Raw genomic sequence first — 24,621 nt, 5'->3', positions numbered from 1 at the left:
CTTGCGCCCGTTCTTCATATTTTTTTGAATGGGCGATAGTTTTTGTCTTTCAATAAGTCATCTCATAATATCCTATTTTGACCAAAAATATTTGAATTACGGCGGTGATCACTTAATAGCAGATGACTGGTTCTGTAAACAAACTATCGCGAGCAATTTCTAATACCAGTCATGACAAATTAATTGAGAATTTAACAAACTTCTATTTCAACTTTCTCATAAGAATTTACCTTTATTTTGGTACAAAACTTAGTATTTATTTGATGAGTGTAAGTTCCTGCTATAGACTTTCCTGTTGAAACTATAGTCTATATACAGGTATAATCGTTAAGTATGTGCAGGCCATTATTCCGTAACTATTACAGATATCAAAAAAACTTTCAACTTAAAACTTCTTGTTTGATTTAAACTTTTTTAAAATTAAACAAGGAATATCTATAATTTTGAAAATTTTAAATACGCCCATACATTAAGTATCAGATTAGTAGAAAGATCATTTCATCGCACTACAAGGACGTCGCTTCGAACATCTGCTTCGAATAAGTACAAAATTTTCTACATACTAAGAAATAAATATAACTCAATTAGAAGATAGTTTTATTACTTTGTTAGGTTGATAAGGTTGAAAGATAAAGATAAATTAATTAAGACACTCGATTCATAGATATTAAAATTGTGAATATTTTTTCATTATTATTGTATTATTATTTTTTATATACCTTTCATTGTATAAACATAACATTTACATAACTTTATTTAGCCTTTACTTATTTTATAAATTTTAACTTTTTGTACGACTTGTATTTGTGTACATGCTGTAACTGCCTATAAATATAATTATGTATATCCCTAGCACCTAAGACTTGTTTAATGTTAATGTATCACATGTAATTCTGTTGGTAGTTCATTACTAAATAAATAAATAAACAGTTTCGTTTAATATCAGAACTAAACTGCACGAACCTTTTAAAATAAGATAACTAAAATTTTTCTACTAATCTCTCTTCTCATTTGATATTTTAAAACCTATTGATTTGATTTTACTGATTAGGTAATGTTTTTTCGATATTAGTCTAATGTTTTTTGATATCTGTAATAATTACGCAATAATAGCCTGGTTTCACTTAAAGATTACACCCTGTATACACATACTTACAACTAATATGTAATTTATCTATCAAATAAATAATTGCAATGTTGATGTGTTTCTCCACAGTGCAGTTTTCAAGGAGCTTTCTATCACGTACTACAAAGCTGTGGAATGAGCTTCCTTGTGTGGTGTTTCCGGGAAGATACGACATGGGTAGCTGCAAAGAAAGCGCATACACTTTCTTTAAAAGCCGGCAACGGTCCTGTGATTCCTCTGGTGTTGCAAGAGAATTTGGGCGGCGGTGATCACTTAACACTAGGCGACCCGTACGCACGTTTGTCGTTCTTTTCCATAAAAAAATGTTTTACCAGCATGGTTTTAATTAAATGATCATTTTAATTTAGACAGATAATTTTTTGAACAATCCTCTCGCGATAAATACAATCTATCCTCAACTAATAAGGCCTTGTTCACATTTAAAGAACAATGGCAAAGGAACCAGCCAAAGATATCCCTTCGCTTTATTCGAGGTATATTGTGCATGTGCATATCTTTTAAAACAATATAATTGTGAAAGATGAAACACAAAATAGTCAAAATTCTTATATTTAAATTAAATCTAACGAACAATACATAAATATTATATAAAGTTCAATGAGTATTATTTACAATTTTAATAAATTATCTAATTGAACTATCCGAGGAGTGAAGCAACTACAGCTGGGGGAACAGCACCTCCAGGTCCTTGTTGGATTTGTGGTTGGAAGCCGTTTTCATCAGCGATGTATGTCACGGTGTAGGTAACACCATCTGGACCCACCCAAGAGTACTGGCCTTGTACAACTGTCGCTTCGTTTTCAGTGCCCTGGTTCTTCAACTGTCCCTGCTCCTCATGTTTAGATCCATCTGATAATTCCCATCTGAAATTGTATATTTTATTGACTTTGTTAACATACTAATATTTACACTGTGAGTTACGTTACGTGAGGAATTATGAAACTATTTTTGCACTGTGCTTCCCCGGGACAAAGAAAGAATAGGAAAGTCCCAGGCCCGGTCTGTGTAAGCGTTATTGTGTTTTGATTCGAAGGGCACTGAGGTAGTGAAATTACTGGCCAAATGAGACTTAACATCTTATGTCTCAAGGTGACGAGCGCAGTTGTAGTGCCGCTCAGAGTATTTGGGTTTTTTGTATCAATTACCATCAGCTGAACGTCCTGCTCGTCACGTCCCTAATTGTCATAAATAAATGAGACGGTTTGACATACAGAGTAATGTGGAATTTAAAAATATGTATTTATTATTAAAAGGGATAATTAAGGTGATTTGGTCACACAGACAGAATTCATGTAAGTAGATTGAAAGCAATTCTGACAAGATTGATGGAAAAGTTAGGGGAACCGGAGTAGGGAAGTTAACCTGGGAGTAGATTTCTTATTCAGAACGTAACAGGGAGGAGAGAGATAGCATGAAAGAGCTGATGGGAGCAGAAGGCACTAGGAATTGTTTCAGAACTGTGTCAAATAGCGACCGTAATATCTACAGATATCGCGCGAGTTGAATGTAGAGTTCGGGAATACGATAGTGCTGTGACCTAATTATAATTATATCGATAAAACCATAATCGTGACAGTGTCGATAAATTTAAACAATGCTTCAAGTTTACAATTCTACACTTGTTTAAAATGATGATTAATTCATTATTTTTTCATCATTTTAACCTAATAATTAAATCTTAAATTTTTACTCTGTCTTTCTTCAACACATACGTCTATAACCTTTGTCAAAATATTTCGTGCTTGGCGACGAATAAAAACTCGGATTAGTCATTATTAAAGTTAAAAAAATCGCACCGGATCGTAACTTTAGTATTAACGCGAGGACACGGTGAGCGACAACAAGAGAGATGCTTCCGCTTATCCCAGTCCTGACTGCATTCAACTCGCTATACATCATATACACCAAAACAATCATCATATACATCAAAACTATCATCATATGCATCAAAACTATCATCATATGCATCAAAACTATCATCATATACATCAAAACTATCATCATATGCATCAACACTTATCGATGATAAAATAAATGGAATCAGTCTAAGATATGCATAAAATGAGGCAGAAGTAACTAACTCATAGCTTACCTCCCTGGCTATTGCGAGCTACCTGGTATAAGTGAAACCAGTCTATGCGGATACTGTATAAAGGACGCCGAATACTCTATACAACAAACTGTAGTGATAGACAGTATTACCGTGAGAGCAGGCTCACTTTAGGTTACCCGCCCTTATGCTCGAAGAAGAATTCATATTTCACTTGAACCCCCTAAGCTTTCTACGCTTTTTTAAAAATGGCGGGCGTAAAAGACGAGATTTAAAAAGACTGAGTAGGTACACGAACAAATGCACAATTCTCTAACGAATGAATACAATGCTACAATCCCAAACATAATGAATGATTAGCACACTGGCTTAAGCTATCGCTGTAAAGCTAGTTTGTATTAATTATACATTAAAACACGCATTCCTTCCTCAAAAGAGGCATTTGGCGAAGATGACCAACTGACCTCGATAATGTCAGAAAATCTCAAATATTGCAGTAGCTAAGTGGGTATATAGTTGTTTTGAGATTTCATTTGAAACGAAACATATTCAAACATACACAATTCTTTTTTTTAAAGTGATAACCCTCACTTCTGGGATTATTTACACAAATTAATTTTATGATCGATGCAAGAGTCGAACCCGCGACGTCTCGCGTTCCGTGCGAGCGCTCTTTTTTCTTTTCTTCTTCAAAAAATAAAGAATTGTTTAGATTTGAAAGAGCAACATCTCAAGTCAATTTACTAATATCCAAACATTGGGATTGAGCAGGTTATCAACTGTAAAATAGATCCTGTAGATGAAGCCACATCCTGAGGGTAGAAGAAAAATATATCAAGATTTATGAACTTTACGTCAATCGAACGGTAGGCTCAGTTCGAGTGACATCGTTCATAAATTTTGGTTTCAATTTTAATTTGTACATTCAAAGATCTTACGCAAAACTATATGAGTCTAGTCCACCGTTGTTGACGTCATAGCGCAGGATTTGGACATCCTGCGGGTTTTGGGGCGCACACGACACTGCGGCTACAAGAGCAATGACCACGAACTGAAAGAAATATCACATTATTATTTAAAACTAATTATTTAACGGACTATTTCACTGCTTCCATGATTAATTGCACTGACCAGCTTCATTATCATTTGTCTATTCGTCTGTCTTCGTTTAACAACAGCAAGGGTATGGTTTAGTTACGTTTTGAAACGGACCTTTTATATAATATGTATTTCTTCTAAGACAAGTTGCAACATAACGTTTGGTCGGCGCGGTTCTTCTTCACTCTCGAACGGAACATTCGAAGTCTGTCAACTCAAGCAAGATTAGCTTATTGTTATAAGTATAATATGTAATTCATAGTTCGACCATATTATATGACCTATGCCGTTGTTAGTTGTTAAGTAATAGTAGGATTATAAATGTCAATGTTAATAACCATTGCAAAAGGTAATTTATTACACTCTCTTGCAGACAATGGGATGTTGTTGGACTTTCATGTATTGGCAAGAATTGTTTTAAATTATTTTACACTGTATCAAATGTGACACTGCGAAATGAGCGCTACGTCAGTATTTCTGTTATTACAGGTAACATGTTGAATAATTTATTTATATAAAAGGCATAAAAGGCATTTATTTGCTCAAAATTGATTCCTTTAGAACCCTTTTTGATGTCATTTCTAATAACTACTAGATACTACTACCGCTTCGGAAACGAATGGCGCTCTGAGAGAGAAGTAGCGGCGCAAGAAACTCAACTATAGTATTCAAATTATAGTATTCAAACATGAAGTAATTATTCGGTAAAAAAGAGACTTACTACAATATATGAGGGAACAGAATGTGCAAAAGCTATCATATTGTTTGACAAGGTCACACTGGAAGTAAAGTATACTAAAATTCTTCAATAAAATATTTGAAGTCAAAAGCGCTCTGACCTGATTTAAAAAACATAGATGAAAATATTGCCAAAAAAAACCAGTTTCTGTAGAAAATATTGTACAAATATGGCGCGTGATTAATGTATGCGAAAGATCTGTTAAAATCATGGCAAGGTTAGTAATACAAAATACAATCGAGCCGACTCTGCCCGAAGAAGCATTAACATAACTCAGCGTGACAGCTTAGTATCATTCAGTAACCACAAAATGAAGTGCTCATTGCGACAAATGAAGTGTTTTCACTTGTTGTCGTAATTATACACCGTTATTTATATAAATGTAACATATTAAAAAACAAAGTCCTCCGCCGCGTCTGTCTGTCTGTCTGTACGCGATAAACCTAAAAACTACTACACTGATTGTCATTCTGTTTCAACAAATTGATAGCGTGGTTCTCGAGGAAGGTTTTAGTATATAATTTGTATACATATTTTCATTAATAATGACATAATTTTATCTCTTCCATAGCAAAAAAAAAACTAGGTTTAAAATAAGTTATAGTTTCTATTTCCATGTTAAGTTTTGGTGACAACAATTTATAAAACAAACTCATTTTGCGAGGTTTTTTTTTCTTAATTTAAGTACAATATATGTAGTATCATACAATAAATTGTATAATTAAATAGCCTATATAATAAAATAAATTAATAGTAGTAGTATCATTAAGAAAATCATTTATGTTATAGTAACCTTTACCACATTAACGTCTTTTAACAATTATTTTGAATTTATTTTGTACGTTGTCTGGGATAATGTTGTAAAAGCATATACATGGGACAATAAAACATTTACCAATGCGACTTAACCGAGTAGTAGGCATAACAAGTTTATGTCAGTTTCTAGCAAATTTGTTACTGTGTATTAGAGGCTGTAATTGCGGAGACGAATATCGCATCGTATAAGACGGATTCGTCACTCGATAGTAAAAAGCACTGACCGCCAATATCGAAGTTAGCAGTAAGGCTTAGCGACCGTCTACGAGCTTGTCTATGTTGAATAGTCTCCTTGAGACATAAGATGTTAAGGCGACACTCAATGCCGGCGACCTTGAGAGTAATGAGTTCACGGCTCCTGTTACAAAGCCAATATTTTCAAAATTTTTGCGTCGAAAATTTATCATTTTAACAGGCGCAAACAGTTTAATTGCTTACAATCCTCATTATTGATTACTAATCTTAATAAATGTACCTACACAAAAAAGGAAAAGCTATAAGAACAACTTTTATGAGAGCAGTATACTAAACAAATGCATCATGCCGAGAAAAAACTTGTTTAACTTCAAACAAAACTGGTAGTTCATAATAGCTATGGAGTGTTAAGTTTAACTAACACCAAGCATTAGCAACCTACAAGTAAGACTTAAGGGTATGTGTAATAGGATAAAGTAGTGTTCATAGCTCCAAATGCTATATTTTCACCACAAAACTTGCCTAACGTGTTTTCTGCTTACTCTTCGCCTTAAGTCTCATTTGCCCAGTAATTTCACTAGCTACAGCGCCCTTCATACCGAAACACAATAATGCATCACGCAGAAATAGACGCCGTTGTGGTACCCATAATCTAGCCGGCATCCTGTGCAAAGGAGCCTCCCACTGATAGACTTCTAGCGCTTAGACACACAAAGCGTGTGAGATATAGCAAGATAGAAATACATTACACTTCTATGTACATAGTCAAAGTCAAATAAACTAAACACAAAAATTCTGAGGGGCATTACAATTGCGCTCATCACCTTGAGACATAAGATGGAAAGTCTCATTTGCCCAGTAATTTAACTAGCGCTTTTCAGACCGAAACATAATAAAGCTTACACTTTCGCCTTCACGGCAGAAATAAGTGCCGTTGTGATACCCATAATCTAGCCGGCATCCAAAGCCAAGGAGCCTCCCCCTGGAAAATTAGTGTGTAAGGTGCTGCATCCAATATATGAATCATGTTTAAATCATATCAAATATCTCATAAAAAGTTAACACATATTAACACATATAAAACCAATTACTTGGAATTAGAACTCCATACACACTCATCATACCAACGTCTATCTCACTGGGCTCCTGCCCAATCCAAGTGATCCTTCACTGAACTATTTCTAAACGTCGGGTTGAAAATTTCTATATCACTACCAATCTATATATATCTTGTAGTTCTGGTGCGGCGACCTTGATAACGCTTTCGTCAGTACCTCCTGTCTCAAGATTTCGCATCCTAAGTCTGTAGATGACTCCAAATCAAATCATTAATTAATGACACCATATTTACAAGTCAAGAAAATAAGTAAATTAATAATTCGAATTAGGTATCAGTTGAGATAGCAAAACCAAACTCACAAGAATACAATGTAATATAATTGTTGTTATGTTATAAAAAAAATTACGTATTTTAAAATAAGTGTGCTTAAGTGAGTAGGTATTAGTCAAAATACTGGCATCTTATAAAACTCCTCCACTGAATAAAACGTATGTTGTTGGGTCTAAAATACCGTTGTGGAAATTGCATCTTTTTTGATCGAGTTCGGCAGCCTGTTATAGGCAGATGGACCCTGTTATAATATAATCTGATCTCTCCGATTTTCGCAGCATATACCAAAAAACCGCGTACGCCTTCAAGGCTGGCAACGCTCCTGTGATTCTTTTGGTGTTGCAAGAGAATGTGGGCGGCGGTGATCACTTAACAAGTAACAACTATCTATCTATCTCTTTGGTTTTGCGTGTTTATGGAGACTTGGTCACTTTATTGTGAACTGCTTTTAATTTTCTTCGACAAATAGTTCAATATTATTTTGTGGATAATTATAATTAAATCGTCAAGCTCATATGATCAATTAGCCAGTCTTGTTCTACTCTCTCTAAACAATTGTTTAGATTTAAAAGAGCGACATCTCAAATCAATTTCCTCATATACAAATATTGGGGTTGAGCAGTTTATAAACTGTATAGTAGATCCTGTTGATAAAGCCACAACCTGAGAGTTGAACAAGACATACAGGATTTATAAACGTTACGTCACGCTTTCACGAAACACGAGAGGTCGCGGATTCGACTCCCGTATCGTTCATAAATTTTGTATTCAAATTTGATTTGTGTAATTAATCCCAGAAGTAACAGTTATCAAGCCAGTATTTTGACAAAATATCTATACAATCAGTGGGAGGCTATTTTGCACAGGATGCCGGCTAGATTATGGGTACCACAACGGCGCTTATTTCTGCCGTGAAACAGTAATGTGTAAACATTACTGTGTTTCGGTCTGAAGGGCGCCGTAGCTACTGAAATTACTGGGCAAATGAGACTTAACATCTTATGTCTCAAGGTGACGAGCGCAATTGTAGTACCGTTCAGAATTTTGGGTTTTTCAAGAATCTTGAGCGTCACTGCATTGTATTCACCATTAGCTGAACGTCTTGATCGTCTCGGCCCTTATTTTCATAAGAAAAAAACAGTATATATGCATTTTATGTAATCAAAAATATTACTTTTAAATTGCCTTCAACACTAATTATATAATTATAGGCTGTATGAACTTAATACAAGATAATTTCCCAAGAAAACATTAAAAGCGAAACGCAATACAATGTTATGTGAATTTTATGCGCCTGGGTTTGTTTGACCCAACAGAACGCGGAACATGTTTTCTTGTTTTCATATAAAGCGCTATATTAATTAGCAACTGTTGGTATCGGCATGAGAACCTGATGATACTAAATCGAGTTAAAGTAGGTAATTTAATCTTCGTATCAGAATGCTCAAACAATACAATTCTTTATTATACTGAGATTGCAAGTTATAGACTTGTTCGATGAACAAATCACTGTAAAAGGCATAAAAGGCATTTATTTTCTCAAAATTGATTCCTTTAGAATTCCTTTGATGATACTAGATACTACTACCGCTTCGGAAACAAATGGCGCTCTGAGAGAGAAGGAGCGACGCAAGAAACTCTCCCAGCATTCTTTTTTTGCGCTCTTTTCAATAAAAATATACAATATTGTACAGTCATTTCTATCGCTATAAAATAATCACAATCTAGTCCCAGGCTGTCCGATCATTTAGATATTCAGCAGTGGAGTAATAGGATTTACGACAGAGCCATTTTTTTATAAAACATTTCAATTTATTTATAGATAATGCCTGAACAGTGGCTGGGACTTTATTATAGAAGTGTATACATTTACCCTTAAAGCTATTATGTATCTTATGAAGCCTACTCGAACTAGATACAAGCAATCCCTTATTTCTAATGTTATAATAATGAAAATCACTATTAAGAGCAAAAGATATAGATAAAATAAAAAAATATAAAGGTAAGATTAGGTATGTAGGTAAAATATGTATAGTAGTACTAAAAAATGGCTGTCGTTGATTTTACTTTAAAATATACGCCGAAGACTCTTAAACGAAAACAATTCTTTCAAATTATATTTATAGTGAAAACTTATTTAGAGGCGTTGAGCACTTTTCTTGGGATTGGTATAAAATGTTAAACTCGCGTCAGGACACGTGGCTTGATCGAAAATTCGTAAGACAGCCGTTGAAATTATGGATAAAAAATTTATACTTCTAACTAATAATTATAGTTCGGCTATTTTAACTTGATGATCATACGGTCATTGGACCAGTGGTTGAATCATTCTGATTGCGAAGACGAAACACCGCGAGGTCGAGGGATCCTATCTCAGCTGTGTAATATTTCTACAGTTTAATTATTTTAAATTTTGTCATTAAGGCGAAAAGTAAACAGAAAATACGCAAACATGGTGTTTTTAGACAAGTTTTGTGGTGAAAGTATAGCATTTCGAGCTATGAACACTACTTAATCCTGTTACACATATCCTTAAGTCTTATTTGTAGGTTACTAATGCTTGCTGTTGGTTATAGTTAACACTGCCGAGCCTTTTTAAACTACCTCTTTTCTTTGAAGTTAAACAAGTTTTTGGGCATGGCGTGATGCATTTTTTTTTGGTACTTCTCTCAGAAAAGTTATTATTATAGGTTGTACTTTTTTGTGTAGGTGCATTTATTCAGATTAGTAGTGAATAACGAGGATTGTAAGCATATAAACTGTTTTCCACCCAATAATTTTGAAAATATTGGCTTTGTTACATAGATGGCGGGCCGGCAGCCGTGAACTCATATCGCTCAAGGTCGCTGGCATTTAGTGTCGCCTTAACAAAGACACAACTTTATTCTTTTTTATTTTGTTTCTTACTTCAGATACCATGAACCTTCTGTATCAGTTTTAGACAATCGCGATCATGATTCTGATAATGAAGATGGTGAAAGAGTCGTTGAAATTATGGATGAAAGTTTATTTTTCTGAGAGATAAACTTTTTAATGTAAAATAGTTGTAATAGTTCTGAAGTGTAAATTTTTTTATGTAATATAAATTGTCATTTACGTGTTCGAGAGCGCATTAAAAGAATATTGTATTCCACCTCATAAATGCTTTTATACTTATTTTTCATTGTGACGAGCGCAATTGTAGTGCCACTTAGATTTTCAGGGTTTTTCAAGAATCCTGAACGGCACTGCATTGTTATGGACAAGGCGTATCAATAACCATCAGCTGAACGTCATGCTCGTCTCGTCCCTTAATTCCTTAACAAATAAAAACATGACTGAAGTTAAATAAAGTATTAATTTAGAAAATTGTTCTAGAAAGAAATGAAATTCCGAAGTAATTACGAAATCACCGTTCGCGTAACGCTAGCATTCGTTCCTAAAGCTCTCGTTACTCATTTACCAGCTTACTCCCCAAGTCAAGCATGCGGAAATAAGTTTATTTAAAAAAAATTGAATTTCATAAGTTCAAATTCATCCCTTACATTTTTATATATTCACTTCAAAATTCTTGTAGAATGAACCTACATATATAGTTAAGTGAAAATGTAATATGTAATTTTAGCTGCGCAATACTTTATGAGATCTTAGATTAGCTTGAGCAACACACTCTTAATCGTACACTAATATATACAATCATTTGACTATAAAATTTATTATAATAATAAAATATAAATCTGCTGTTTTTATATTGATGTACCCGTTAATCGAATATTATAAGTGTGCGTTGATATATTGGCTTAATCCCTTACTTTAAATATAATACAATTAAATTCAAAGTATTTACCATTTACTTTAGTTACTTTGGTTACTTTAGTTATTTCCATAGTATTATGTCCTATGGTATATTGCTATGGGGCAACATTGCCGATATTTATACAATATTTGTGCTGCAGAAGAGGGCTATTAGCGCTATTTATAACTTAGGTTCTAAAGAATCATTGAGAGCAAAATTCAAAGAAATAACATCTTGACTGTTGCTTCTCAATATATTCTTGATAATGTAATATATGTACATAGGCACATAAGTCAATTTGCCAGAAACTGTCATAACCATAATGTTAACACCAGGAACAGACATAAACTGATGATGCCTACTACTCGGCTAAGTCGAGTTAGTAAGTCTTTTGTGGGGCGATGGATATGCTTTTAAAACAAGATCCCAGAAAATGTTCAAAACAAAAGTATTACGTTATTCAAAAGAATTGTTAAAAAACGTTTGTGCAGGTAAAGGTTAATATAACATAAATGACTTTCTTAATGATACCACAGATTGGGAATGGAGCGACCCCCCTCAGGCTATTAAATAATAAGTTGAATTGTACAATATTACACTGTAAACATATTTATTCGATGAAAAAAAAAAGTCCGCTGAGTTTGTTGCGCCTATTCTTCTCAAGTCTGAGGCATTCATTTTGGAATGGGTGGTAGTATTTTGACTTTCAATAAGTGATATCACATCCTATTTTGAATAAAAATATTTGAATTTGAATAGATAAGAAAGACGTATTATTTATTTCTATCTTTCTGTTCTCAATACTAAACTAGATACAAGGATGTCCTTATAACATGACGTGTACACAATTTTTAAATGATTCAAGTTGCAATGTAATGTTGTTATTCATCATAATATTACAAATTCTTGAAAGGTTGTGGGAACATTAATCAAGCCCATAGCGGCCTTTACGATATGAAGATGATCATTTAAAATAATTTATTGTATTATAGGTCTTATTAGTACGTGTATAAAGTTGATGGTCATACATTCACAGGTGTCGTATGTTAATAAACGCATCGACCACAACGCTTTGCTTATAATCATCTTATAAAGGTCAAGGTTTCGGATTTTGTGTCGACTAGACGGCGACTGTGTCCAATTGATACTTGACAGATTTTTCTGTTCTGATCAATAAAAGGCTTATAATTATAATAATATAAGCCTTTATTCAGATAGTATCATTTACATATATACTTACAAACTATCCTTAACTAAATATCTATCACTTTCTGGTTGTCTATTGACAAAGGCCTCTTCCAACTTCTTCCACTCTTTTCTATCTTTAGCTAACCTAGACCATGTCTTGCCTGCTATCGTCCTATGTTCGTCTGACCATCTCCTGTATTGTCCTCCCGGTTTCCTTTTTAAGTTTCTGGGGTATCAGTCTGTGATACATTTGCTCCATTTGTCTATACCCCGAAGGGTGTGTCCCGTCCAGCGCCATTTAAATTTTCTTATAGCATTAGTGACATTAGTAATTTTTGTTTTCTGTCTTAAGTCTGTGTTTCGAGCTTTATGTGTTTTATTAATTTTCAGCATACTCCTCTCCATGGCTCTTTAGCAAGTCTAGTTTTTTAATCTGTCTTTGCGTAGGCGACCAAGTCTGACAATAAAAGGCTTAAAAGACATTTAATTTCTCAAAATTGATTCCTTTAGAAATCTTTTTGATGTCATTTCTAATACTACTATCGTTTTGGAAACAAATCTTTTTTGAGCTCTTTTTAATAAAATATACAATATTATACTGTCATTATCATTGCTATAAAATAATAATTATAATCTAGTCCCAGGCTATCCGATCAATTCGATGTTCAGCTGTGGAGTAGTAGGATATACGAAAGAGCCATTTTTTTAATAAAACATCTCATCTCATCAAACATCAAATTTATTTATAGATAATGCCTGAATAGTGGCTGGGACTTTATTACAAAAGTGTATACATCTACCCTTAAAGCTAGTTTCTAATGAAGCCTACTAGAATTCAAGTATATTCTATATTCTATCCTTATTTCTAGTGTTATAATAATGAAAATCACTATTAAGAGCAAAAAGGTGACGATTTTTGTGAACGTATATTAAATATTCATAAGTGTATTGAAAATAAACAGTCATAATATGTATTTATTTAAATTTTTCTTTGAGAGACAGTCTATAAAATAAAAATAAAATTTATTGAAGTAGGCGTTACTTTGCGGAAATTCATAATTATCCAAATGTTTTGAGTTTTTCTTTAGTATGAATTTCGGCACGAGACTCATACCAGATTTTGGCAAGTCAACAGGTCCTGAGGATGCCTTGTATAGAATCGAATTGTTTAAAAGACAAATATTGGCGGAACTAATACTAAAGAAAAACTCAAAACATTTGGAGACTGTCTATAACCAAGCTATACAGCACGAACTCTTTTGCAGAGCAAACACCATATCAATGTCAGCAGCATGACCCCACAGCAAAATACCGTACGTCATGATACTGTGAAAATAACTGAAGTACACTTATAATCTAGCCGTCGCAACATTCGTGTACTCTCTAATCTTTCTAACTTTTCTTTTATGGAACATATTTAAGTTTTTGTTTTTCATAACTTCTGATAATGACCAGTACCTTTTCCAAGTATATGTAAGCAATTATGTGTCCTAGATATTCTATTGAATTTGTCATAAACTTTGGAAATATTCATAACCAGTCCTGCTGTAGCACTTTCCTCTGCTAGTTATTGTAACATGCTTTCTAATTTTGAATTGTCTCATAGGTAATCCGCGGGTTTTCTTTAATTAGCCGCTTAACAGCATAGTAATAGAAAAAAACAAATTAATATATATCATGCCTTATTTATTCTTAAAATAAAAAAAAAAAACTTTGTCTGGTGTGGGGCTTAAAGCCACGTTCCCTCTCGGGATCTTGACTTGAAAGTAGTAGTTGAAATTGAAGATTCAACTTCACACAACCTCCTCCTTGGCTGTAATGCGACATGCGAAAGATGGATGAAAATTTTGAGGATATATAAATGTACTTTAAGCTTTACTTTAAAAATAAATAATACTTTGACGGGTCTATACTCGTCAAGGAGATAAAATAAAAAGATTATATATATTTGAAAAGGGTTTCTCATTCAATACTCATCAAAACTTCATTATGACAACCTGCATAGGTACCAGGATCGCATAAGAACGAAAGCGTCCGAGCGCATGAACGTTAGTCGTCAGGTACAATTGAATATGCAAATCTGAAGTATCTTTTTCTTAAAAATGATTATGCATATAATACGCTCAAATTAAATGTCGATTACCCATACCTACCCATACACAATACGATATATATTGGTGTAAGTCACGCTGGTAGACTTAGTTTATGCATTTGACGACCATATACGTAGGACCACTAAAAGTTTTGCGTATTAAAACAACATGTTATAACCAAAATATTATGTTTATTGCTTTTCAAAATACTTTCCTTGACATTTTAAATATTTTTTCATGCTATCGAACCATTTTTTAAAACAGAAGGACCACAGATCTGAAGACATGTTTTCTACGTGCTCATTGAACGCTATCACTGCCTCTTCGGAATTGGTAAAAGTCTCTCATCAACTCTTTGATTTTGGGGAAAATACAGAAATCACAGAGTGCTAGGTCGGGGCTTTATGCAGGATGGGTCACGAGTTGTACTTTTTCGGAAGCTTAAAATGACTTAAATTTTTTTTGGCCGTCTGTGAACAAGCGTTGTCATGATGAAGGAGAACGCGGCTTTTTGGTTGTCCTTCGCGAACTTTTTTTAACACCCTGGTTTAACAAATGGTAGAATACCACTCGGTATTAACACTCTTTTTTTCTTCAAGTGGATTTGTGTAGATGGGATCCGTAGCTGCAAAAAAAATGCGATCATTTTTTTATCAACTCGCCTGCCTCAATTTTGTTGGCCTGTTCTTATTTTCAAACACCCATTCACAAGATTGCTGTCTTTTTTCGAGTTCAAAATAATAAATCCACGTTTCGTCTCCTGTGACAATGTCATAAGCAGCATTAGAATGTACGTGGTCGTACTACAGTAGCATTCGTGAGCACCATGTCACGCGAGCACGCTTCTGCTCCTCTCTCAGTTCATGAGGGATCCAACGAAAACAAAGTTTCCGAACTTTCAATTCTTCGTTTAAAATATGTTCTGAATTTGGCTCATACCAATCCCCAATAGTCCACGAATTGTCTCATACGTAATCCGCGGGTTTTCTTTAATTAGCCGCTTAACAGTAGCCACATTATTTTCTTTGACGGCAGTTGAAGGCCGCCCTTCACGAAATTCGTTATGTAAAGAAACCCGACCTCTCTCAAATTCAGCAAACCATCGCCTCACGGTGCTCACACAAGGTGCTTTTCTCCCAAAAGCATTTTGAGGACGAACTGCACAGTCTTGCAGAGAGAGAGAACTTTTAAAATCATAAAAAAATCATAGCTCTAAAATCTTTTCGACTTAATTACATTTTCACGTCCTGCTCGTCTCGTTCCTTATTTTCATAATAACAAATCTTTCCTCCTTTCCTTCCCGAGCCATTGACAAACTAATACAAATAAAGTCAATACACAGCAAGATATATTTAGTAATATCTCTTATAAGTTATCACGAAGTAAGTTGTATACCCTATGTGGTAAGTAGGCCGTATTCATATTGATTTCAACCTCCTATTACGTCAGAGTCTGTTGAACCTCTGTAGACGACACGTTCGACCTCTGACACCCATATCTACTGACTTCGTTAGAACTTGTTTCAGGTCAGCTTGGACAGTTCTTATGTCATTGAGTCTCAATTTTTGGTGGATAATTTTTTTGTTATCATTCCCGACTTTTACATTTATATCAATAGTATAAAAAATAATTATTTGTAGATGAACCTGTTGCGTCAAATAGGAGCTACTGAAAATCAATGCTGTGACGCATTGTTACAGGTAACATGAGTAGCATCCCTTTTGAAAGCTCCCTGCCAAACAGCTGCTATATAATGATATATTGGTTAAGTTGTTTTTTTTTTTATTTATTCTTTGTTAAATATGTTCTAGGTTAGTTTAAGTTATAATTTTTCGTTTTTGTCGTCGTAATGTTTCATGTGTGTGTCAAATGTCAGATATTATTATTATTATTGTACCTTGGTACTATGTGTACCTAGGCCATAATACTGGTTTCGAAAATTCCCGCGATGTTAAAATCTATTGTCTAGTGTATTCTGTACGTCACTACTGACTATTCAATTTGAAAGTAGTCACTTACCGCCATTAAGCCGGTGCCGGTGTTTGGTGTTATCGACGGCATTTTTTTTAGGGAAAAAAGCACGTATTTATAATATGCTTTGAAGTCTGATAGTTTTGAACGTTTTATAATAGTCACTGAACTTTTATATGCCATTTGTTCCTTTATTTAACTAGTACTAAATAATTATAAAGTTACGAGAAGAGTAACCCTAAATTGTTTTAAATCCACCGTTTTGTTGAAGTTGGAGCCAATTGTACCTTGGTCAGTGGCCAAGATATATTTAGATGTTTTACTTTGGCGAGGAGAATATTTTTTTAATTATTTAACATTCACGTAATATAATATTCATAATGAAATTGAAAAGCTTTGTCGCATTATAAAAAAGAAATTATGAATTTTATTTGATTTTGTTCAGAATTTATGAGTTATTTTTTGTTACATATGTTATATAAACGAATAAAACGGTTTTAGTTAAGAATAGTTATATTTTCCATAAATTACCCCCAATTCCTAGGTACATAGGGTATATTGTAACTTAGCCATAAATCCCTTTTTTCGTTTTAATTATCAAAACACTTGTAAGTATGAAATTTACATTTTTGATGTTTTGGTGGTGAATAGTCAAATAATTGAGCTTTCAAAATATGCAAATATCGTTTGAGTACAGCTCGTCACATAAAAAAAATAAGTACCTAAAAAAACTGTCCTAGGTACAATAGGTATTGTGAGTACTTTCTCCAGTATAATGGTATATTATTACTGAGCAACACGGGCTGTGTTCTATTTAAAAAAGATATAGAGATCCTCAGACGTAATGTAATTTTTATAATCATTTTGACGGGTAGTCGCGATACAATATATTAAATTTGATGTCGATATTTCGATCCAATTGCATAAATCGTGTTCGCGGCGGAACTGTGGAGGCGGCGAGAAACTCTTGACACATTGACACTTGACACTAATAGTACATCAATATGTCCACGTGGCGCCTAATTCGTTTTGCACGACGTCCTTACTTTCAGGTCTTTTTGTTGCATTTGTACCGCAAAGTGAGACCACGGGATTCCATGTTCCTTAGTCTAAAACCATTCTCCCTATTAAAATTGTTTGGATGCTTTTTAACCGACTTCTAAAAAGGAGGAGGTTCTCAATTCGTCGATATTTTTTTTATGTTTGTTTCCTCAAAACTTTCGACTGGATGAATCGATTTTGATAATTCTTTTTTATTTGATTCCGTGTGGTCCCATTGTAATTTGGTCCAGATCTGACAATGGCATCAATGAGAAAACCATAAAAATCTTAAATTTGCTATACATACGTATAGTAAAGTGGATGATAAATTTATGAATAACTCAATATCGCGCCAACCGATTTCGATGATTTTTTTTTATTGGAAAAGATATACTTCAAAGATAGTTTGTTGAGAGTTTGGTTGGGTTCTAATAATGGGACAAAGTAACGGACGAACTCTTCAATCCTTAGGAGCAATTTAACGATACTCAGCCGAATCTTTTTTCGAATTTTTGAATCCGAGAGTTGAATCATCATACCAACACTTGAACTATTGGCTTAGTTGATAAGAGCGAGCGTTGGTAATCCTAATTTGAATAAAAGATATTTAAATTAGACTTTGAATATGGAACAATGGTCCTATTAAATTTACTGACAATTTTTAAATAAGAAACCGAGTGTAAATTTTGGTTTCTATGAAAAATATTATTAGTTTTATCTTTGAAAAATATTAATTGAGTATCACACACACAGTTTACCCGCCAATAAAATAAAAAACACACTTTGATCGTTGATTAAAAACATAGATATATAGAACCAAACTAACATTTTCCTAACAAGTTTGTGTGAAATAGCTAAAGCGTCGTAAAAGTTATATAACTGCAAATATTTCACGAACGCAATCAGAAATTCCATCGATAGTTCAACAAGATCTTGGTAGATGTCGTACCATGCCTATCTATACTAATATATAAAGCTGCAGTGTTTGTTTGTTTGTTTGAACGCGCTAATCTCTGGTACTACTGGTCCGATTTGAATGATTCTTTCAGTGTTGGGTAGTCCATTTATCGAGGAAGGCTATAGGCTATGTTTTTTTTTCAAAATTAGGGATCCGTAATAAAATTGCTATTTTGTAACACAAGGTGTAAAATCGAAAACATATTTTTGCGTGCGCTGCAAAAACTATTGACAATAGAACAAAATGATGTACAGGCTATAATATAGGCAATATTTTATTACTTATAAAACTATCGCGTGAATTATACTTTATATGGCAAAACAACGTTTGCCGGGTCAGCTAGTAAATAATAAAATTTCACAATAAAATATAGTAGTTTTCTTTTTGATAATGAGCGTATAATTGATTTTCGCAAGAGTTCAAGAATGGTAGTAGCGATAGTGATTTGTACCGTTAAATGTACGATAACGAATGATTACCGGTCATCACGTTGGTCGACGGCATTTGTGTATCTGATGTTGTTGCTACATACTCGTAAAATTATAATTTTTAGGTCGAAGTAACACTTACTGTAGTTTCATAAACGAATATACATAATAGCAGCTCTACTTAAGGCCGTTCCCAATATACTACAGATAGTGATAAATTACTACCTTCTACTGTCAGTAATTAGCTGTCAATAATCTGAAACTGTCCCAATATATCCGATAAGTCATTCTTATCGCCTTATATTGGGAGGCGTCAAGTGAAATTTCCATACAAACTTCTATCGCTGGTAAGCTATACGTCGTCCCATTGACAGACAGCGTGTATGGATAAGGTGAATTACCTTCGATAAGGTTATTTGGACAGAAAAGTCAACGATAGTTACGATTTTTATCTCAAGTAAGAGATAGACTGAATATTGGGAACGGCCGTTAGTAGGCTTGTCTGATAAAAATATTAGGAAATCATACTAGGGCTCACTGAGCACAAATTCTATATTGTTTATGAAGTTTTAAGTATGCGCTCAAGAAGTTGCGAGATATTCCCAATCACTGACCTGTGTAATACCAGTGGACAGGCTGTTCCTTAAGTTTGACAGCAAAATTTTTATGTCTATTTGAAGCGCCACTCGCGAGCGTCCAGAGAACTAATTTTGACGTATAATACAAATGGCTGCGAAGGAACGTACAATACTCTGAAGTATTTTTGCATTTTGAATTAATTTTATTTATTTTCCGTCTTATTTATACTTCAAGAATCAACGTACCTAATAAAGTACACAATTTTTTTGGAAATAGTTTCCCACAATCTATCGATGTTCGCTGAGGTTGTCATCACTTGTTTTAGTACCGCAGACTCTCGCTATGGCCAACAGCGCCAAAATGGCGAATATCAAGCAGGCTCAAAAGCACTTTAACAGCCGCCAGTCCAGTGGTATATAGCTTTACTATATACCACAGTGTTCCCAATACATGTGTCCTAAGACAACTTGTCGCTATGGCGACGGTCCAGTGGCCAGTAGGTTACATTAACAACAAAATTAACATAAACGATAACTTGTTTCGGTAACACGTACACCTAATAAAACTGTTCGATTTGATTTTATGGCTGTTCTGAGCAATTAGAATAATCAGAAGAATTCATTATATATTTGTTATTTATAAGTAATATCCCTCATTTTTGGAATTAAAAAAAATATAAACAAAATTTATGAACGATTAAGATGCGGTTCTTGCTCTGTCCAAACGCTCTTACCAACTGAGCCAACCGTTCGAGTGACGCATGTATCGTAAATCTTGGTATGTCTTGTTCAGCTCTCTGGTTATCTATTGTGGCTTCATCTACTAGATCTACTTCACAGTTGATAACCTGTTAACCCCAATAATTACATATTAGGTAAATTACTTGAGATATCGCTCTTTTAAATCTAAATAATATGCTTTTTTTAATATGATAACCCCCACTTCTGGGATTAATTACACAAATTTAATTAGAATTTCTTAGATCATTTATACGTCAAGATAGACGTCGAAAAAAATTGTGTTTAGGACTAACCTCTATTTAGAGCGATTCACGTACACAAACACAAAGTGTCATACAAATCGCGAGTGTAAGACTTAGCTTGTCACGCACACGAAACTAATATTCCTGGTCTGTTTTTATCAGTTGTAAGTAAGAGACTCTACTCGTATCGAGACGTATAAGTTATCTTAGTACAATTTATTGTTATTTTTATATTTTCATTCATATCTGGAAGGATGACACAACCCTGTCGAGCTCGTCCTCAGTGAAACAGAGTAACATGTAACAGTACACTCGTCTCTGGTCCACGTGGCTTTCCTGAGCTTCATTCATGTAATACTGATTTTCTTCGAGGGAATATCGGTCGGAGTCTAAGCGACACACCTGAGAATTTAAATATCATTAGTAACGAAAACTTGGCTATTAACTGGTTATTTAATTTATTAAATTAAATAAAATTATATTAAATGTCCCGGGTTCGAGTCCCGGTAGGTGCAATCATTTAAATATGATGAATATGGATGTTCATATGTATTTATGTATGTTTAAGAAGTATATAGTATTAAATATATCATTGTGCTGTATCTATAGTACAGGCTATGCCTAGTTTGGGGCAAGATAGTTTGTTTAAAAGTGTGTCAATATTATTATTATTAACTATTAAGGTAATGAGCATAAATCAGCAATCTAAAGCTGAGATCTATAGAGCGTACTTAAACTTTACTCAGACTTTACTTACGTAAAACTTAGCTAAGTGTAAGCTTAGCATAATCTTTGATTTCGTTTTCCTAGTTATGTGACAGCTGAAATTATTAGTTTATTTATTATTAATTATGAGATTAATCTAAGACAGAGCAATACAAAATTCAAGTTCGTTTTATTACACTCAGCTAAGTCATACTTAAGTAAAGTCTGAGCAAAGTGTAAGTTCGCTCTATACATCTCATCCTTAATACAAGAGTAGCGGTTGGTAAGAACAAATATAATATTAAATTAATTTAAACTTCGAATAAAGGACTCTTTGGTAACGTGATGAGTTTTGTTGTATTTATATGTTATTTATTAATTTAAATTTACGCCAATTTTAAGAATCAGTTTAACACGTCTAGATAATTTTCCCTCTAGAATTTATAATTAAATCAAATAAAGTCAAATTCACTACTCATTATTTCGCGAAAATGACACTTATGAATGTCAAAACTTATACTTTTTACTACCACTTCGGAACACGTTGAGCGTTGATGAGAAGAAGTGATGAGAAACTCATTGCCACTCTTTTAAATCAATACTAACATCATCATTGTTCACAAAATATTTTACGACCTAACTAAGCTAATATGGATTGTGAATCAATCCGCAGTCCTTATAATTAAAAAAAAATCACCAATTTAACTATTTACCTTTTTACCATGATCGTCGTAGCAGGCTAGTTCTTCGAAATGGGAATTGACTGACGATTTAGGCTTAAAAAAGTAACCTTTTAACTCCTTGTAACGACCAAGATGCTAAAAATATGATTAAAATCTCTTAAAATATTAATAATTAATATGACATAAAAGTAATATTATTAAGATACTTAGAAAAGTGAATAAAGCATAAAATATTATTACTTCAGGATAAAGTACACCACTTCTTCTTATCGTATCCTGTGGAAATTCACTCGGGAAAATTCTTCTCAATTCAACGTCCTCGCTAAAACGCAAAATCTTCAGTTAAAAGTATTGAAGTGAGTACTTAATAAACATGTATCAAAGTCACTCACTACGTGTAAATAACTCCATTACACCGTTTAATGAGGAGATAAAATACCTAGAAAAGAAGAATATTCAACAGTGACACAATAGTATTTTATGCAACAGTTGTAAACACGAGTGGCGTGGGTTGCGATGTGAGCCGCAGGCGCCCCGAGCGTTTCTTGGCCTAGTTATACAACGTGTCGCATACAATATTTTTCTACGATTTGGTAATTTAATTTATTAATAAAAACAATTATATAAAAACAATATAAATCGATTTGATGCTTAAATGGGCGGGAAATGTATTGTATAGATACTTACAGTGTCACCAACTTATCTGTGAACTGATGGGTATCGCCATCGTCGTTTCAGTGTTGCTAATTAATTCCATTGTATACAACAGTTTTCAGCATATTTAACGCTTAAAATTCAGAAGTATCGCAATAAAACACACGGAACACTCGAAAGCAGTAGACATTGACAGCCGAATGACATTTCAACATGGCGAACGTAGTTAGTTCCTATTTTTGCCACTTCACAGATAAGTTGGTAATGCTAATTACTATATCTCTGGTGAGTTGTTTCATTTTTCCTTCAAGGAATGGCAAAGGTACACCCATACAGCCAACACGGGTCCATTGAAAATTTCAAAATATACATAGCAGCATCTTGACAAATTACATTAACAAGTTGTTTTCTTAAGTTGACATTAATATGTTTAATCTAATGATTTAAACATGAAAATATTATGTATCTAATATAGTATATACTACGAATAACCACAGAGTAGGGATGGATACTTAGGTATTACCTAATATTTCTATGAACCTTCTATACCTAACCTAGATTTATTAGTCTGTGTGCTTTTTGTGCTGCTTCTAGCATCTTAGGCATCTTTAGGAAATTGCTGTGCCACATGAAACTAAAATCATTGAATTCATAATTTTGCATGGCGGCCATCTTGGATTCCAAAAATTATCCCAAATTCGTTCTCTGCACCCTCGAGAACCTCGGATACGATATCTATATTGTTGAAATCATAATTTTACACGGCGGCCATCTGGGATTTCAAAAATTATCCCAAATTCGTTCTCTGCACCCTAGAAAACCTCGGACATAGCTGGGAACTGCGCTTCTATCGTCTCGCTTTTTCGTTTTATCGAGCTTCAAATATCGATTCTAAAGATCTGCTCTAATTACACTTCAAAAATTGTTGCAACAATAATTAAATACGTGATGTTTTTATTAAATTCTTAATTTATATTTTATTTCTTCTTTCTTATTACATAATATAATCTAGTATTTCTTACAATTTACTGATTTAGGGAAATGTCTATTTACTTGCAACATTATTTGGCTGTCTGTGTGCGTGTTGGCGTATGTAAGTACGTGACGCTCACGCACACATTAATTATAATGTTACTTCTATATTGATAGGAACTATGAATGAAACTATCGTTCTGAGCGTTATTCTTCTATGTATGTACTTATATTACTGATCGGGGCTATAAATTTAATGACAGATAAAAGTATAGGAGTAGAAAAAACATATGAAAATTTAAACAATTTCTAAATGGACTTACTAAGTACACTGACGTTAGGTTAGCAATGAATTTCATACTGATTTCTTAATATTTAAAATTTTTATCGATGTCTAAGGAACGTTGCGCTGGTTTTGTAATATCAAAATAATTTGAAAAGCGATAAACGATGTAATATAATAAAACTGTTTCAAATTGTATTACGAATGACGTATTGCAATAAAAGTTGTATGGGTTTTAGTGGAGTTGTTTATTTCGGATTGAATTATACTAGAGATATTATCTGCAGATCAAACTTTACCATTTTAGGGGTTTGGACTCAAAGTCTGTCTGTAATAAAAATATCTCAAAAAAACGCAATTTTAAGACTAAAAATTTTGCTAAACCTTTTTAATTAAAAACCTTAGATTACTAATTCCAAACATCTAGATACTTATATTTATTTATTTATTCAATACAAACAAACGGTCACATTCATAAATTAACATAACAACATAAGCAGGACATAAACATAAACAGGATATTAAATCTAGACCTTAAGTTCCCTAATTTTTATAACAGCGATATTAAATGTATATACCTATAGATATGAAATATACTAAGGTACTACCAACAATTTTTTACTAAATTTAGAACATGTTTTTAAACATATGGTTACAGCATTTTTAAATATGGCTAATGATTAAAACGTGAAAAGGTCTAAGTGACAAAGTTCAGTATCCATATAATAATTACACACTCTTCTGATAAAACAAGACATAAGCGGTTCTGCTATGCCATGCAAACCATGAAATATATGAAAGACATGTCTTTTTCATAAGTATATTTCTTATGTAAAAAATGCTTGATTATAGGTCGGACCGCATTTCGGCGTAT

At 33.5% G+C, this 24,621-nt stretch overlaps 2 long non-coding RNA genes across 2 annotated transcripts; both read right to left on the bottom strand.

Moving 5' to 3' along the window:
• Positions 1-1,973: 1,973 nt before the first annotated feature.
• On the bottom strand, positions 1,974-4,378 carry LOC126964608 (uncharacterized). The gene is made up of 3 exons (XR_007729400.1): positions 4,329-4,378; positions 4,136-4,248; positions 1,974-2,010 (listed from the first exon to the last, which is right to left on the bottom strand). It is a non-coding gene; the product is annotated as an uncharacterized LOC126964608 (long non-coding RNA).
• Positions 4,379-20,080: 15,702 nt separating this feature from the next.
• Positions 20,081-23,951, bottom strand: LOC126964605 (uncharacterized). The gene is made up of 5 exons (XR_007729397.1): positions 23,788-23,951; positions 22,231-22,277; positions 22,079-22,160; positions 21,869-21,973; positions 20,081-20,852 (listed from the first exon to the last, which is right to left on the bottom strand). It is a non-coding gene; the product is annotated as an uncharacterized LOC126964605 (long non-coding RNA).
• Positions 23,952-24,621: the final 670 nt, after the last annotated feature.

Source organism: Leptidea sinapis, chromosome 5, assembly GCF_905404315.1.
Source record: "Leptidea sinapis chromosome 5, ilLepSina1.1, whole genome shotgun sequence".
Classification (NCBI taxonomy): domain Eukaryota; kingdom Metazoa; phylum Arthropoda; class Insecta; order Lepidoptera; family Pieridae; genus Leptidea; species Leptidea sinapis.
The sequence above is the reverse complement of the archived record's forward strand: the minus strand, read 5'-3'. Positions and strand labels throughout refer to the sequence as shown.